Source organism: Anopheles arabiensis, chromosome 3 (genome assembly GCF_016920715.1).
Source record: "Anopheles arabiensis isolate DONGOLA chromosome 3, AaraD3, whole genome shotgun sequence".
NCBI classification, from domain to species: domain Eukaryota; kingdom Metazoa; phylum Arthropoda; class Insecta; order Diptera; family Culicidae; genus Anopheles; species Anopheles arabiensis.
The window spans coordinates 12,369,683-12,385,914 of record NC_053518.1 but is presented as its reverse complement, the minus strand read 5'-3'; the positions used below and the strand labels follow the sequence as shown (position 1 = coordinate 12,385,914).

Sequence of the window (16,232 nt, the reverse complement as noted above, 5' to 3'; positions counted from 1 at the left end):
CCACCACTATAGGAACACAATACGACGACTATAGGAACCATACCACCATTATAGGTACAACGAAGCAGTCACAAAAATATGTATTTTTTCGTAAATTTGATGTATTTCATGATAAAAATGGTTGTGATTGCGTAGATAAAACATATTCCAATTGCTATGTGTTAAAATATTCAGAAATTATCCTTCCTGACACTTTAAATCCATTAAAACACATCGGTACCACTACAAATTGCACCACTATTGGTACATTTACCCTAGCTGCGAATGCTTCTTTACAATCTCATTTGCACTGGTCGTGATTTTGTTACATGCAAGCAATCTATATACACTCTTTACAAACACCCTATGTAATTTTTTTGTACACTTCTGCTATGTAAGATCCGTTTTTTATGATCATTTTGAAGCAGAAAATCCGGGTCAAAACTGATGCAAACGTTTGCTTGTAGTCAAATAAAACGACCACAGAACATGTCTAATGCCGAGACGACTGCATAGTGTCATCCGGAAAGAATCGGCCTGATGTACCGCAGGTCGTATGTTCAACTCCCATCAGAACTCCAAATTTGTTAATTACGGTTAACTGCTAATTGCAGAATAAATTTTGTGGAGAAGTGAAGAATTTCAATGGCGTTGGACAATTCAATTCTTTCATCAAACCCTTCAGCAACAAGTCAGGATCAAACCATGAAATGATCATGAACAGTCCAAATGATGCTTACGCAAACGAGATTGTCTGTCTGAAATAACAGATCTTAAAATAAGTCATCTCCACTACAAACTACTCCAACAATATGAGATTTTTGCACAAAAACATGATGCAAAATATGACAAAAACAAGGATGAAACAACAGAAACACCTTGTTTTGAAGGATAGCAGCAACACGCACCAAACCTTCGGCGAAAGGTGTGAACTAACAAAACCGGCTAAACACAGATGATGACAAACATCCCAAAAAGACAGCCTTTTTGCAGGCGATCGATGCAGATGTCCAATTTTACACTGGCGGTCTGTAGCTTCCAATACCGATAGCAGAGATACCAAGGGAACCGGATAGTGGAAGCATTTTTGAACACGGCTTCAGAAAGGTCGTCTTACGCCCCGAGGTAACACGAGTCAAAATCATATAAACTTTATCGCTTCATTCAACAACGCGGGGTTCAGCGAATGCTTTTACGACAACTGGCAATCCTTCTGGTTGCAAACACACATTCTATCGTAAGGTGAAACATACAAGCGAAAAGGTTAGCATAACATGTCCTTCTGTATTTTCTGATTGCAGCTTTCCCTATAAATGAGCGTCTAGTAACCAACTGGTTCCAATTAGAGCGTGCTTGATTTGTCCCTGTGTAATTAGGATTGATAGAGATAGAGCCGAAAATCACAACAACTGGGTGAGAGCTAATCGGCTTCCCGACTAATCACAAGCCCGAAACCAAAAGGCAATCCTTATTAACAACAAACTCCTAGGCATTATTATTACCCACACGGTTTGATGCTTTAAAATGTGAACAAATTTTATTACAACGAAGGTTATCGCAAAAGACGGGCAGTTGTGTCGCCGAGGGTTTGCGAACGGAACTGGGACCATTTTTTACGCAATAAATCAACCCGAGGTCAATCAACTTCTCCATTACCGGGTGTTTTCATTGCAGTGCTATTCGCAAATTTTGGTTTAGGGTTTGACCCGGAAAAGATTTGACAGATAAGATACAGGGTTTCGGAAAGATCCTTTGTCACTTTTTCAATGATATTTTTTTACACATTTCCGAATATTTTGAATATTATGAATATGGTTTAAAGACATTAAAACAGAATATGAATTGAAAGAAAATTTAAAGGGATTTTAGCGCAAAACTGGAATTGTTTGTTTTATTTTTGTTTGCATTGCAAACCATTTCGCACAAGTAGCTACCAAACCAAACATTACAACAAAAAAAGGCCAAACACACAATCGGGCTGATAATTTATGGCGCCGACATACCACCACCATTAGTGAGGCTCGCGAGAAAGATGTTCTAGCACACAGCAACCAAAGAAAGAAAAAGACTACGACACGAAATAACCACGCACAACTGCAGCCCCCAATTCCACCCCCGGGCAGTGCAAAATGATAAAGCAGAGCAAACCATTTCGCAGCTTTCCCTTCCCGTTCCAGTTGGGGGAGTGTTCCATTGCTCCAAATCTTGAACTTGTGTTGTGAAGGGTGAGGATGATTTATAGGTCGCTCAACAACGGCAGCGAACATTCGCATCTGCACACTCCCTAAACGCTTCCAATTAGTTCCAATCGTGATTTACTTTCGTTAATGACGGTACACGGTAATAAGAAAAAAAACGAAACGAAGCAATTAGAAAAAAAAGCGTAATTGGACACCCACGCCAAAAAAATAGCTTGATGGGCCAATACATCATGTGAGTGTTTAGATTTTCCATTCCCCGCTTGCGATTGGTCTGATAAGATTTGAGAGAAAATTTGCACATTTCCAATCACAATTCCAAAGAAAACAAGGGTGTCAACAAAAAAGTGATCGATCAGCGAAAATAAAAAATGCAAAATTCGCGACAAAATGTGAAACGATCATTTCGCTTCGGTTTCCGGTCATTGATACACACACACACACACATGCAAACATTGCAAAAAATGAGGTTTAGAACTCTAACACGCAACAAATAACACAAACTCCTTCCCATCCAATTGGAAACACAATCCAGGGAGAAAGAGGGGGAAGGGTCATTTTTGCTGCACTTTTTTCGCCCCCCCCCACCCCGCCGTCTCCTATTTATCTCTAATGTCAATACGAAAGGCAATCAAAATAAACAAAATCCGTATCCGTCCTTCCCTCCTTCGCATGATGATGATTCTCTCCCTTCCCTTGTGCATCCCTTTCCCGCTCTAGATGTGCGCTTCAAGGTAGTAGAGGAGTGTTGTGTTATGTTGGTGCCTTCTGCTCGTTTCGTTTACGATACACACAAAGTAAACAAATATTCGGTACGCGCCACCGAAGAGACGACCGACGACGCCACCGACTCACGCACTCACTCTCACGCGAGTGCGAACGAGCGCGACCGGGTGCGAGTGTTGTGTTGTGGTTGGGTGTTTTTTTTTTTGTCTTCCCTTCTACAATTTTATTCCACCTTCCCCTGGATACCGCCACCTAACGCCAGAGAGCACATACAAACGCTACTACACCGCTGTTTTTTTCCTTCTATGCGCGGCAAAACGGGGCGTTAAATAGTGCGCAAACGGGGCTGTTGGTGGTGATGCCGCCGCACACCAGAATCGAATATCTGTTCTAAATCACGTTTTGTTGATGCGGTTCCGCGCGGGCCAGTGATCTTGTCCGCGGAGTGGGGGACAAAACACACCGCCCACCGGGAAGGGAAAGGGAACACAGCGCACCGGAATCAAACATTGATGATCGATACCGTGTGCGCGAACCAAAACCCGCAGCAAGACGCGCGCGCTCGACTGGCCCAGTGGCGCCAGAGTCTCCCGCCAAGCGGTCCCCTTTCCCTGCCTTCCCGCAGGCCACCTTTAAGATGCGTTGCCCCCGCACACACACACACACACACGGGCACACGGGCACGCGTATCGAAATTCAAGAAGCGAGAGAAGAAAATGAACGTTCATTCTTCAACGATCGACACCATCATCATCGTCATCATCATCGTCATCTTCATCAACATGCGTATGTGTTCTTTTTTTCCTCTTCCTCCTCCTTTCTCACCCTCTCGCGATCCAGCGGCTTATTACACAGCGAAGGTGGAGAACCGCTAATCGATTTCGCAACCGATCGGCAACCTCCACCACCGCTAAACACTCACTCTGATTTGTTTTTTTTTTTTCTCGGTAAATTCTAACTCGATTCGCGAAACTAATAAAAACCCCTCTCGTTCTCTCTCTCTCTCTCTCTCTCTATTGATCTTCTATCCAATGCAACCAACAACAAATAAAACCAACACGAAAGAAAGGAGAAATCCAATTGCAATTCCATTAGCGCATTAGAAAAGCGGTTCTAGCACAACAGCCAATCCACTTCACAATCACTGTTTTGTTGTTTTTGCTTCCTGCACCGCGTCCCTGTGCTAATTGAACTCAATTTAAATCTCCAGCTGTGCGCAATGTCTCGAGATTTTGCGCATCTTGCGCGGGCAATTAACTTCATTTTTTGCAGCTAAATTTTTACTTTTTTAAAACACAACGAAAAGCAATTTTTTGTTTAAACAGCATCAAACAAGGAACGCAAACACAAAACATAAAAACACATTCACTCCCGGTGAGGAACGCACTCTTCGCGACGGCAGCAGTAGCAGAGCACCGACGACGAGACGCGACCTATACGCAACGCGATCGAATCGTGAACTGATTGGCGTTTAAACGCTGTGCCCGTACCCGTGCACGCTCGCTTGGCTGAGAAACCTTCGCAGGCTCTCTCTCCGCGCACCATTCGTCGTCGCGGGGACACATCTCGCGTTTTTCCTCCGCGTTTGGTGTGTGGTAAACAACAACGCCACCGAGAACGCGTGCTTTCTTTCTCGATCGCTCTCACTCACTCGAGATTCGACCACATCCGATACTACCACAAACCACCGCGCGCGATCGATGGCGCGCAAGTTGGATCGATCACACGTGTAACAAGGGGCGCATAAAACCTATTCCTTCTCTGCTTTTCCTTTAAAGCTTGCCGTTATGTACGGGCAGAAGGGGAAGGCGAAACAACTCCCTTCGCGTGTGCTTCCTGTCCGAGATCCTGGTGGCGACACGCGCATAACGGGAAGCCAGCGCCTCTCCACATTCGTCACAAGGAGAGCATAAAAAGGGGTGGGAGAAACAGTGAGCAGCACACAACACTTTACACGCGTAGCATCGTTGCTTTCTTGACCTCACCCCACTCCCTTCAGGGACCAAAGATTGATCGCGTTTTAGCGCTCCTCGCGCTGGTTTCGCGCGACACATTTGCGATTGCTCACGCGCTCTGATGGCAAATCGAACCTCCAGCGTGATGGGGTGGTGGTATATGCGCCTTTCCCCCCACTGTGTCCGTTCGTGCGTGCGTGTGTGCCACCAGCAAGAGATAGAGCGCATAAATGTGTGGCCCACGCTTGAGAGAGAATAGGAGCCGATCGGCTTCGTTTCCCCCATCCCTTCATGAGCCATCCGGCATCCGACACAGACGACATTCGAAGCGCGTCAAAAGGTAAAGGAATTTCCGGCCACGAACAATCCCACTCGCTCGCGAGGGATGAAAATTGCAAGCAATTTGTTCGTGCGATACGTGTGTCGGAAAGCATTTCTATTTTAGAGCGAGCCAGCATTTGTTTTTATTGATCAACAAGTGGACACATGTTTTATTTCTGATGCATCGAAAGCCTTTCTGTTTTTTTTTTCTTTTCAATTGTTAATTTAAGAGACGTGTTATAAGTCTAAAGAGTTTATTCAATTGGATTTGTATTTCATTTTATATTTTGCAATTCCAATACGTTGGAGCGGTGGCATAAGTGATTTTTGATACTTTTTTATGTCTTGTTTTGGCAGTTGGGGGCTTTTCGGCTCTTTTTCATATGGAGTTTGACAGTTTGAACGTTAACACTTTACGCCAATGTGATTATTTTTTTCGACTAAAGCATAAATAATTTGTCAAGAAAGGTTAAACACAGTTTGAAATATGGAGTATGGCAGATGGTGACTTGAAACCAAACGCCCATCTGGATCATTTCAGCCGCAGATTTTCAGCCTAAAAATATGTAAAAAAAAATCAACATTCAACATGATATCATCCATATCAAACAGTAAAATGGAAAACAAAACGATTTTTGAAATCCAATAAGACCGAACGCAACTGTCAATTGAGTATTAAAAAAAATAAACTCAAATGGTTTAAAGGGAGCAATTGACAGATTATTACGATTATTTCATTACGTTCAGTTCAGATTATGACAAAAGATCATATGTACAACCAAAATCAGATCTGCTCGAAAGCCTTGTATACACAGGTGTTTGTAAAGTTATATAAAGAAAATTTATTTTAGGTTAAAAAAATTGACATTTCTGCACCACCTCATTCAATTTTGTGATTACAAGCATCCGATACTTACAGGGTTCGTTTAGTCATCTCAATCAACACCATCAACAATTAAATCGCAAACGCAATTCAATAACTATCGGAAAGCGAATGTTTTCTCATTGGTTACTACTCGGGAGTGTACGGTTCGCGACACACATGACAATGTTGAATAGGTAAAGAGTTACACAGATTTGAAATGAAGATGACTGTTGTTGAGCAGGCTAGAGAAAAAACCCTGTAGCCTAACAAGTCAAGTCTTGGCAATTGTTCGGTTCGGTTGGGAATCGATTCGGTACGGCCGTGTAGCAGCTGACGTATATATGGAGTGAACCACCAGGCAGACCCGATGATATGAGGATTAAATACCAATAAATAACATCAATATGATATCAGCATTTTTTTATCAAATGCTGCAAAAAAGATGATTTGTTTATTAGTTTACACAGTTACTTCTTGAAATTAATTATCCAGAAACAATTTTGGTACATTCTGCTTCGTTTCTTTTTAACAAGCAATGATAAAAATACAGTAAAATAAAAATAATCCATCATTCTTCTTCTTCTTCTTCTTCTTCTTCTTTTTCTTTGGCACAACAACCGCTATCGGTAAAGGCGTGCCTGTACCCTCTAGTGAAGTGAGATTGGCTTTCAGTGACTTATTGTTACCATAGCAGGATGGTCAGTCAGTCCAACATATGGAGACGAGCTTATCCATCTTTAGATTAACAAATTCATTACCATTGCATTCAAAATTTAAAAAAAAACTAGTAACTAAAAATAACCCATTTTTCTTATTCAAACTCTCTCAAAACACATGGACCTCTACCTCTAAATACATTTATACAGTCTATTCAATGTCAGAACAATTCTAGCAATTATGACCATGGTTCATTTTACAACATATAAAAAAGCAATACATCAGAACGCGTCAAAAGTAAACACAACATATCGACAGTACAGACAAATAAACCGCAGTACTGATCCATTCTCGTCCCAGCAACGCTTGCTTTGGTCGAAATCCGAAAACAAACGACTGATCTGCACACCGATCTCCATAAGCTCTCTCCAGAAACACTGGTTGATTTATAAAATATGTATCAACAAAAATCAATTGCGCGCCCATGCACCAAACCATAATATTATTCAAGCCCCCCTTTTTGCAGGCTTCCCCCAGGCACGGGAAAAAATCATCCCGAAATAACAGATGAAGAAACCCAACCATATGTGTACACAACACACAACAGAGCAAAAGTCGCTTTGGCTCGCGCTGCAGTTAATGCTGTCCACCTCCGCCCCGCACTGTGATTCGATCGCATGCTCTATATGCTGCGAATTTTGCACTCCATAAGATTGTTCCGCGTAGGAAGATCGGCTCCGCCGTTTTTGCTCTTTTTTTTTTTCTTGCCGCCATGGAGGCAAACGGAGCAACAGCACAACGCAATAATCCTCACATTGTGGAGCAACTCAATCCCAAATCATGGCAGCGGGATCGTAAAATAGAGTCTGCAAGCGCAAAACGCTCCAGCAGCGCTAATGGCCGATCGGGAATCGGTGTTAGACAAACAGCGTTCTTTCCACCTTTTGTGCAGTGTGGCGCGCGCGTGCACGATCGCGGCCCTATTTGCGACCCCCTGTTCCACGACTTCCATCGGCGTTTGCTTTAAAACACAGCCAATCGTTCTGCGTCCCGAGGGAGGTTGGTTGGTGAGTTCGAAGCACTTTATCTGTGGCTCATGATCGATCTGTGGATTCAGCTGTGATCCTGGTCTGTGCGCGTTCGTTGAGGTGGCGCGGCTGAGGGACTGCGAGACTTAGGAGCGTGATCGAATTGCCGTGGCGTGGCGAAATGGAGCGCGCAATGGAATCGTTGCATCAGAGATTTATTCTGGGTTTCGTACTTCTGCAGTTTCTTTTGCACACGAGTTGCATTTCCCCTTCGTGCCTGCTCTCGCTGCTCTCCAGGGAGCAATCTGAGCCTTTGAAGTTGAGTAGCGCGAATATCCATGGTCTGTGATCAGGGGTCCTTTTTTGCTCTACGCTTAATATTATTTTCACTGTACAATTACGAGTCGAACAGGCTTGATTTGATTTGTGCGTGATGGGAATAATAGAAACGTATTCTTTGAGGGCTATCTAGACCTGAACATGTCAATCAATAGCAAATAGATTCTATCTAGATAAGAGAAAATATGACCAATCGAAATAAATTGGCCAGTTTGTAATACGGGAACCATTACAAAATAAAAATGCAATAAAAATTTGCGAATTCTACAAGGATACCCCGACAAGAATAGGGGAAAACTGAAACAACCCAAAATTGTTAATTTACGCTTTTTGGAAACTAATCGATAATTGTAATCAAAATTTCATACATATTTTTGGACATATGAGAAAGCATAACCATGGACATACGAAAGCATATTTCAACTATTTAAACAACATATCATATGTTTAAGACTGGAATAATTTAGAATAAAAATAATGAAGCAAGTTTGGCACTTGTTTTTGATGGCCAATATAATAAAAAGTCGACATTTTATGGTTCTGTTGACATAATCATGCATAGCCGACCAATGTTGTGCCATATGGAGTTTGATCTCGATGTAAAAACAACTGTCTAGCGTTGTAAAACCTTCCAATGTTTGAAAATCAATCAAAACATAAAACAAGATCATATCTCCAACAACCATCTAGCGATCTTTGATCCCGTCTATATTCTACGTGCTCAGCTACATAGTATCGCAGTGTGCAGACGATTCGTTCAAATGCGCCAGGCCGAACAGTCATCACACAATCTCAGCGACATGAGCGAACTGTTCCACCCGTCTACACACCTTTGCGTTACAAAACGCATAAATCACAAGCGCCCCATCCCGACGGCAGTGACAGGTCCGCGCGCGCCGCCGCCCATCGTGTATGCGCATAAAACGTGCGTTCACATACACAGCCGTTGGATGCCGGGCCGTCGTGTGCATCATGCGCGCACCAGCATCAACAACCCCGTCCCATGACGAATGTTGTCGAAGCGGCAAAAAATGGACCTCAACCAGCAGGCGCTCAGAACGACCAGAAGAAGTGAAAGCACCACTCAATGCGCAAAGGACATCAAACGTACTGGAAGAGCAACGATTCTCGGTGCAGCATCGCTGCACGATCGGTGGTTCACCGGTAAGAGAAAGAGAGATTGTGTGTGTTTGTGTCGCCACACATTAGTGGCGACACTGGCCAGCGACAAAAAGCAGCAACTGTCGCAAACATTATGCCAGCGGGCAGCCGAGCCAATCGCAACGGATAGGCGCACGGCGCTAAACACGGCGATGCATTTGGGCGACGATCTTCGTTTGGCTAGCCCATCCACCCCGGCGAGAGAGAGAGAGAGAGGTCAATGATATTGATGCGGGCAATGCATGCAACTGCACGCTTTCGCAGTAAAAAAAAACGGAGCAGCGATCGTCTTGGCGAGCGAGCGTTGGGTGTTGTTGTTTGAGTTTTGGGGTCTCCCACATTTAGGACGCAGCATTTCGTAAACATTCAACGTTTCGTTCGCGCTTGTCACAACAGCAACAGACGAGGTGTATGGTTCAAGAGTGAGAGTGCCTTTTATGGGTATTGTAGAGGTTTCCGTCCAAAAAAGAATAATTAACATTATGTTGAACATGTACAATGGACGCAACACGTTTTTATTTTGAGGAACAATAAAAATTTAATTGCTTATTGGACTCACGGATCGACATATGCATGATAAGGATTCGTGTAGAAAAGTAATTATTTAAAAAAGAAGATCAATTGCGATCTTCTTTACACATGTCTTTTTGTTACGGAGAAAGCGACGTGTTTATTATTTTTTTCTTATGATGCTTGCAGGAAAATCCGAAGTAATAAAAAGGTGAAAGGAAGAAGCAAGATAAAGCCTAATATCTGCAGATAATTTACAATAAAATTGGCTGTTTTATTAGAATACTATTGGAAACTAGCAAGTAGGAATATTCGACTAGGAACTAGAAATATTCGTTGTTTGGTTTAAAACCAAAAATATTAAAAATTGTATTTTTTTTATTCCAGATACCAGCAAGCTTTCTTTAACATGAACCCTAAAAATATACCGTAATAACAAGTAAAATAAGCCAATACGGATCACCTATCACAATATGAAGCGCGAATGACATGTTGGTTGCAACCATTTTTTATCGCGATACTTGATGTTTTCATCCATAAAACTGAAGGTTTTAAGCAAATGAGTACATTTAATGGAAAAATAAAAGAAAAAAAACGAACGAAAGAATCAAAGCCTGCACTAAACCATCAATTTCTCATCATAAAGACCAACTAAACGATTGTTTTCGAATTCGAGAAGAATTATCCAGTCAATAATGCTAAGAAAAATGTATCGTTTTCCAGAATTTTTGGTTTTCAGGTTGTCTCCGAAATACGCTATTGATGCGGACCAACAACAAAAAAACGCGTAATTTGAATTTTATGGTTTTCAACCAAAAATTTTCGTGTAGTTTTGCCTCAAGTGATTGGATTTAGTCATTGGGGTTCTTTCCGTTTTAAGTTGGTAGGCTGAAATTTCAGCCTGTCAGCTGTATGCATTGTATAGCAGTTTTCGAGCAGCTATCTAAGTGGGTATAATGTACAGGTGGGCTTATCCCAAGGTGTATGAATTTAGAAGGCTGATTTTTATCGCTTCTTCTTCTGAATAAAGATTTCAGGAGTGTTCTGAGTATTCGTCAAGCCTCCAGAAAGCTTGTTTGAACAAAAGTTTTCACCCGTTCTGTCAAAAAGTGATGCTCAAAATTGGTTATAAAAAAATGCTATGAAACCACCTGAACTACATGCACTTCGATTCTGGATTCTATCACCGGATCTCTTGAATGCACCTTGGGATAAATGTTTGAAACACCACCTTGTTTTGCCATTTTTCGAGCAGGTAACTCGAATCTAATTCTAGCTTTGAGGCTAGAATAATCTAGCCTGAAAATTGCAGGTTAGTTTTGTGTGTGGTTTTGTATGGAGTGTTTACACGACTAGAATCGTGAAGGACCCCATTATTGAAAAATAATTATCTGATAACATCCTGACCGATGATTACAATGTTAAGATTTCTAAAATTAGACCAGAAAAGAATGTATTCTACATTTGATAGTGTATGTAATCAGTCTATCAGTTAAAACGAAATAGGTCCTCTGGTAAAAAAGCTCTTGTACTATCGTAATTGTACATAGCGGGTAGTAAGGTACAGTCTTCCCCGAGTTACGCGAATAATGCGGCATTCCGGAGACATACGCGTAACTCGGATTTTCGCGTAAGTCGAATATCACGTTTTGCAGCCAAAGTATACTTTATTAATATATTTTTTAATTTAATTTCGTTCATTGGTGTAATTTATTATTTATTTTATGCAATTATTGTAGAAAATTCGGTTATTTCTGTCTTATTAGTGATTTTAAACTTTTGAAAAAAAAATGCAAAATATTTTTCATTTGACGTTTCATAGAGAAAATTGTACTGATTTGACATATGAACTGTCAAAAATCAAAATTCGCGTAACTCGAGTGTCGCGTAACTCGGGGAAAGACTGTACATCATTAATGATCATAGTCATTAAAATTGAATTTAAAAAAATCGTCTTTAACTATCAACAAAACACACGATATCCCCTTGATATGTCAGTATTCACCCTGTAATTCCATAACCTTTTAGATGGACTTAAGAAAAATCTATACAAACAGAGGAAAACATCATTATCTGTTGCTGCCTATCCAAAAGCCACTTCGCAACTCTTCTACCTTTCATATGAACACCTTGATTGTTTGTGATCTTCTATCTGCCAAATGCGATAACGGTTCAAAGTTGAAGATTTGAAGGGAATGTGTTCTACAATCTTTTTGTATTACACAAACCAAAATTTTGACCCAAATAACAGTTCATAAACTAACAACAACTTGTCCGATGTTGAAAAGATTCATTCCCACTATATTTTGAAAAGAATCATAGAAAGGATGTTTCTCATCTTACAAAACAATATTCGATCATAAACTTACATACTGCTCCATTTGTACAGAACAGTTTAAGTGAAGTGATCTCAACCTATTTATGTCCTTCCATTCGCTTCCAGTTCGAGATGCGCGTCCCTATGCATTCCTCCACGTTTCTGCGTACACACACACACACACACACACACACACACACACACACACACACACACACACACACACACACACACACACACACACACACACACACACACACACACACACACACACACACTACACACGCGTAACTCGAGCAGTTGTGATTGTGCGTATCTTGTCCCTTTTTTGTACGATATCCACCGAAAACCGGCCGCTTCCTAATCCGGAACAAATTGACTCCCGATAAACGCTCGATCACTTATCTGGCGCCGGTCGGGAAACCCGGGCTCATTTCATCACGCACACACCAGGCGCGCACACGCACAACAGAGCTCATTGCTGGGAGCATCGATGAAGAGAAAAACGGGGGAAACGTCGACCGGATCGACTCGACTTACTCGCTGGACTCTCGGCACGCATTGACCGCTTTAAAACGCACTGGGATCGTTCGTCATCTCAAGAGAGCGAGTGATAAGGGGGGAGGGAGTGTTGATGAGGGCCCAGACATACAAGATGTTCTCCCACCCCTCACCTCAAAGGGTGCATTGAAATGTTGTGCGAAGGTGGAGTGTGTGCATTCGGTGCATGTTTCTGTTTTTGGACCGAGGCGCCGCTCGCTGGCTGGTTCGCGAAAAACAGGTCAGTGGAAAATGCATGCCGCCGCCGCCTGTCGTTATCAGGTGTACCACAGCGCACTTGTTTAGCGATGCAGGTCTGGTGCGCCCAGTTGCCCTTTTCGAACATAACTTATCTTTGCAACACGCCCTCAGAGCGGGCAAACACACATGCGTGTCGTGTAGCGTTGGTTGGCACATTAATAATATTTTGCAAAAGAAAAATGGCAAAATGAGCATAAAATCATCGCTTAAAGTGACACCCCTTCGTTCGCTTTTTTTTTCCTGATGCAACGAAACAGCCCCCACACAGCCTCAATAGTAAAGCAAACAAGCAAATGCTAAATATGGGACGATAAAAACAGCTTTTTAGTGTGTTTGTGTATTTTTGCCCCCATCCTAAACAGCAACAAACACCATAAAAATACATAATCTAATCTTCACTGCGTTACTCTAACCCACTTGCAAAGAGGATGAGGAGGTTGTAGGGAGGATTAGGTCGTTCGTTCGTGTTATCATTAAAAAATCATCGCATCTTAAGCACCGACACTAAACGATGCGCCTGTATCGTGTCACGTAAGTGCACGACAAATGGGAACATTAGGGCCAAACGGGGGCCTCCATCAGCCAGCTGAACCACGCGCCCGCTCCACGCTTTTACATCATGTGTGTGTGTGTGTGCATCGCGGTCGCGTGGCATGCACATCCCGTGGAACCAGCGGACGCCTCTTCAGCGAGCGCACCAGACACAGGAGGCTGAGGTGTCTGTGGGGCATAATAATCGACCATAAATGATACGATCAAGCTGATGACTGGCGCATGCCTAGGGACTGGAGGGCGAAGAGAACAGACTCATCATCATATACTTGTGACTATGCTCTGTCCTGTTCTGTTTGCAAGATACTGCCAGCGATCGGTTGCCTGCTAACACACACACACACACACACACACACAGGCAGTGAAGTGCAGCAACATCAACAGCAAGTGTACGCGCGCACCTTCATAACGGGGCAACACAACCAACGACGCGCTGCTCCTAAACAGGGCCATTTACACAGTTACTTTGGATCCGACAAACAGGTGTAGAAAGTGGCGAAGACACCCGTGCGGGAGGGCATATCGCTGCCACTGAAGAGGAAGAACGGGAACGCCGAGAATTGCCGACAGGCCGGCGACTATGTCTTGTTTTTCTTTTTCCACCGATCGAACACCGATCATTTTCCTCTAGAGTCTTGGGACTTGGGACTAGTGATGGGAAAAATGAAGTTTTTGTCGGAATCGATTCCGGCAGGATCTGCAGTTTTCTAGAATCGATTCTGGAATGTAGGTCCGGAATCAGTTTCCGGAATCAGCTCCGGAATCGGAATCGACTCCGGAATTGGTTCCGGAATCAGCTCCGGAATCAGAATCGGTTCCGAAATCGGCTTCGGAATTTGCTCGGAAATCGGAATCGATTCCGGAATCGGCTCCGGAATCCACTCCAAAGTCGGAATCAGTTCCGGAATCGGCTCCAGAATCGGATCCGGAATCGGCTCCAGAATCGGCTCAGAAAACGCTCCGGAATCGGCTCCGGAATCGGCTCCGGAATCGGAATCGACTCCAAAATTGGTTTCAGAATCGACTCCAAAATCGGAATCGGCTCCAGAATTGATTCCGGAATCAGCTACGGAATCGGAGTCGGTTCCGGAATCGGCTCCGAAATCGGAATCGGTTCCGGAATCGGCTCCGAAATCGGAATCGGTTCCGGAATCGGCTCCGAAATCGGAATCGGTTCCGGAATCGGCCTCGGAATCGGATCCGGAATCGGCTCTGGAATCGGCTCCGGAATCGGCTCCAGAATCGGCTCCGGAATCGACTTCGGAATCGAAATCGATTCCAGCATCGGAATCGACTCCGGAATTGATTCCGAACACGGAATCGGAATTGAATAGGACCGATTCCGAGCTCCCACCACTACTTGGGACCAATCTAGTGAAGGGAGTAAGTGTTTGTGTGATAAAAACAAGTACACAACTAAATGCTTTCCACGTGCCACACGCCCGGAGACCCATTCTTTACTCGGCACTTTAAGCCCTTTTCTTGGGTGTCCAAACGAATAAAAAAGAAGCTGCCAGAAATGAGCATTCGAGACATGAAAGTAACATAAACATAACAGACAGAGCCCCTTCCTTTCTCCCATGTGCATGTACATGTGCCAAACGAAAAGGCCCACATGATCGGGGGTTAGTGAGATGAAAACCATTTCCTTATTAAATTATGCACCACAAACCGAGGGAAAATCTCAACCACCGTTGAAGAAGCTCAAATTGTAACAGCAGTAAACACACAACGATAAGATCACTTCGTAATGAGGAGCGATTTGGGAGTGAACCGTGGCTTTCGGGGGATGTGTTGGCGTCCTCACACCACATATAAAGTGCGCCCCACACGGACTTCTAAATCGATCTTGGCGATAAAGCAATTTGCTGCAATAGCTTCCGGCGGCAGTAACAGCTTTTCGCACTGGAGAAGGAAGGATGTTACATTTTCCTTCGAGCGAGAACCGGGATTGCGACTCGAGTGGGTAAGTTTACGACCGATTGCTTCCTTTCCAGCGTTATGAGGGAGTTATGACGGTTAGCAATGGGGTAGAAGATGATAGGAGGTCCGAGATTCCAAAGCGATAAAAAAGGGAACCCTCTCCGGCCATAACCTAGCGCAACCTAGGACGTTGGAAATGAATGATCGAGACCAGAGGGGGCAGCGCACAACGCGAGTGGCAACGCGTGACAAGCCACACAGCAGCCCCTACTCTCTCTGTGTATGTGTGTGAGTGTGTGTTGTGTTTAATATATTTATAAAGCACTTAAAAGGAAACGGCTCCATCATAATCTTATGGTCCTGTGACGAACTAACGCCACAAGAAGCGCAAGAGACGGAAAAGCAACAAAAAGCAAAGAAAAGAACGTTCGCAGACTGTATAGCACACACACGGACTGCATAAGGCACCGCCGCCGGGTCGCTTGGGGGTTGGTTGGTGAACAGCAATATCAACAGACAAACCGCACCGTGTCCGAACGAATCCCCACAAAACGCTCCCTCCTCTTCCTCTCTCCCGGTATACGTTCAACTTCTTGGGCGAACTTTGGCAGATGAATCGAAAGTAACGGTAGCGCGGCAACAGACAGCGACGTATCCAAGAAAGGGCGCAAACGTTGCGGTGCTCGATGATGCTGGGACACAAGCGATGTGCTGCAGCTGTGCAGCAATACGCTGTGCGCACTTCGAGCAGTTTTTGGATGCATAAATCCGACTACATAAAATGCGCCCGCGTTTGGTGCGAGGGATGGCGAAGGGGTTGTTTTACGACCGATTAGACTGTCAAGCACTGTTTGTTTGGAAAACATATGATTTTATTTCTCTATTCGAGCGCAAGGGTAG

At 43.5% G+C, this 16,232-nt stretch overlaps 1 protein-coding gene across 3 annotated transcripts in view; it reads right to left on the bottom strand.

The window, feature by feature from the left end:
• Positions 1–16,232, bottom strand: part of LOC120900264 (protein mothers against dpp) — a 52,159-nt gene that overhangs the window by 14,856 nt on the left and 21,071 nt on the right. The window contains exon 1 of one of the 3 annotated variants that reach the window (XM_040307033.1): positions 4,188–4,357. The exons of the other annotated variants lie outside the window; for them this stretch is intronic. The gene's annotated coding sequence lies outside the window, so the exon portion shown is untranslated. Of the gene's footprint in view, positions 1–4,187; positions 4,358–16,232 lie in introns of those variants that run through there. 3 annotated transcript variants of the gene reach the window in all.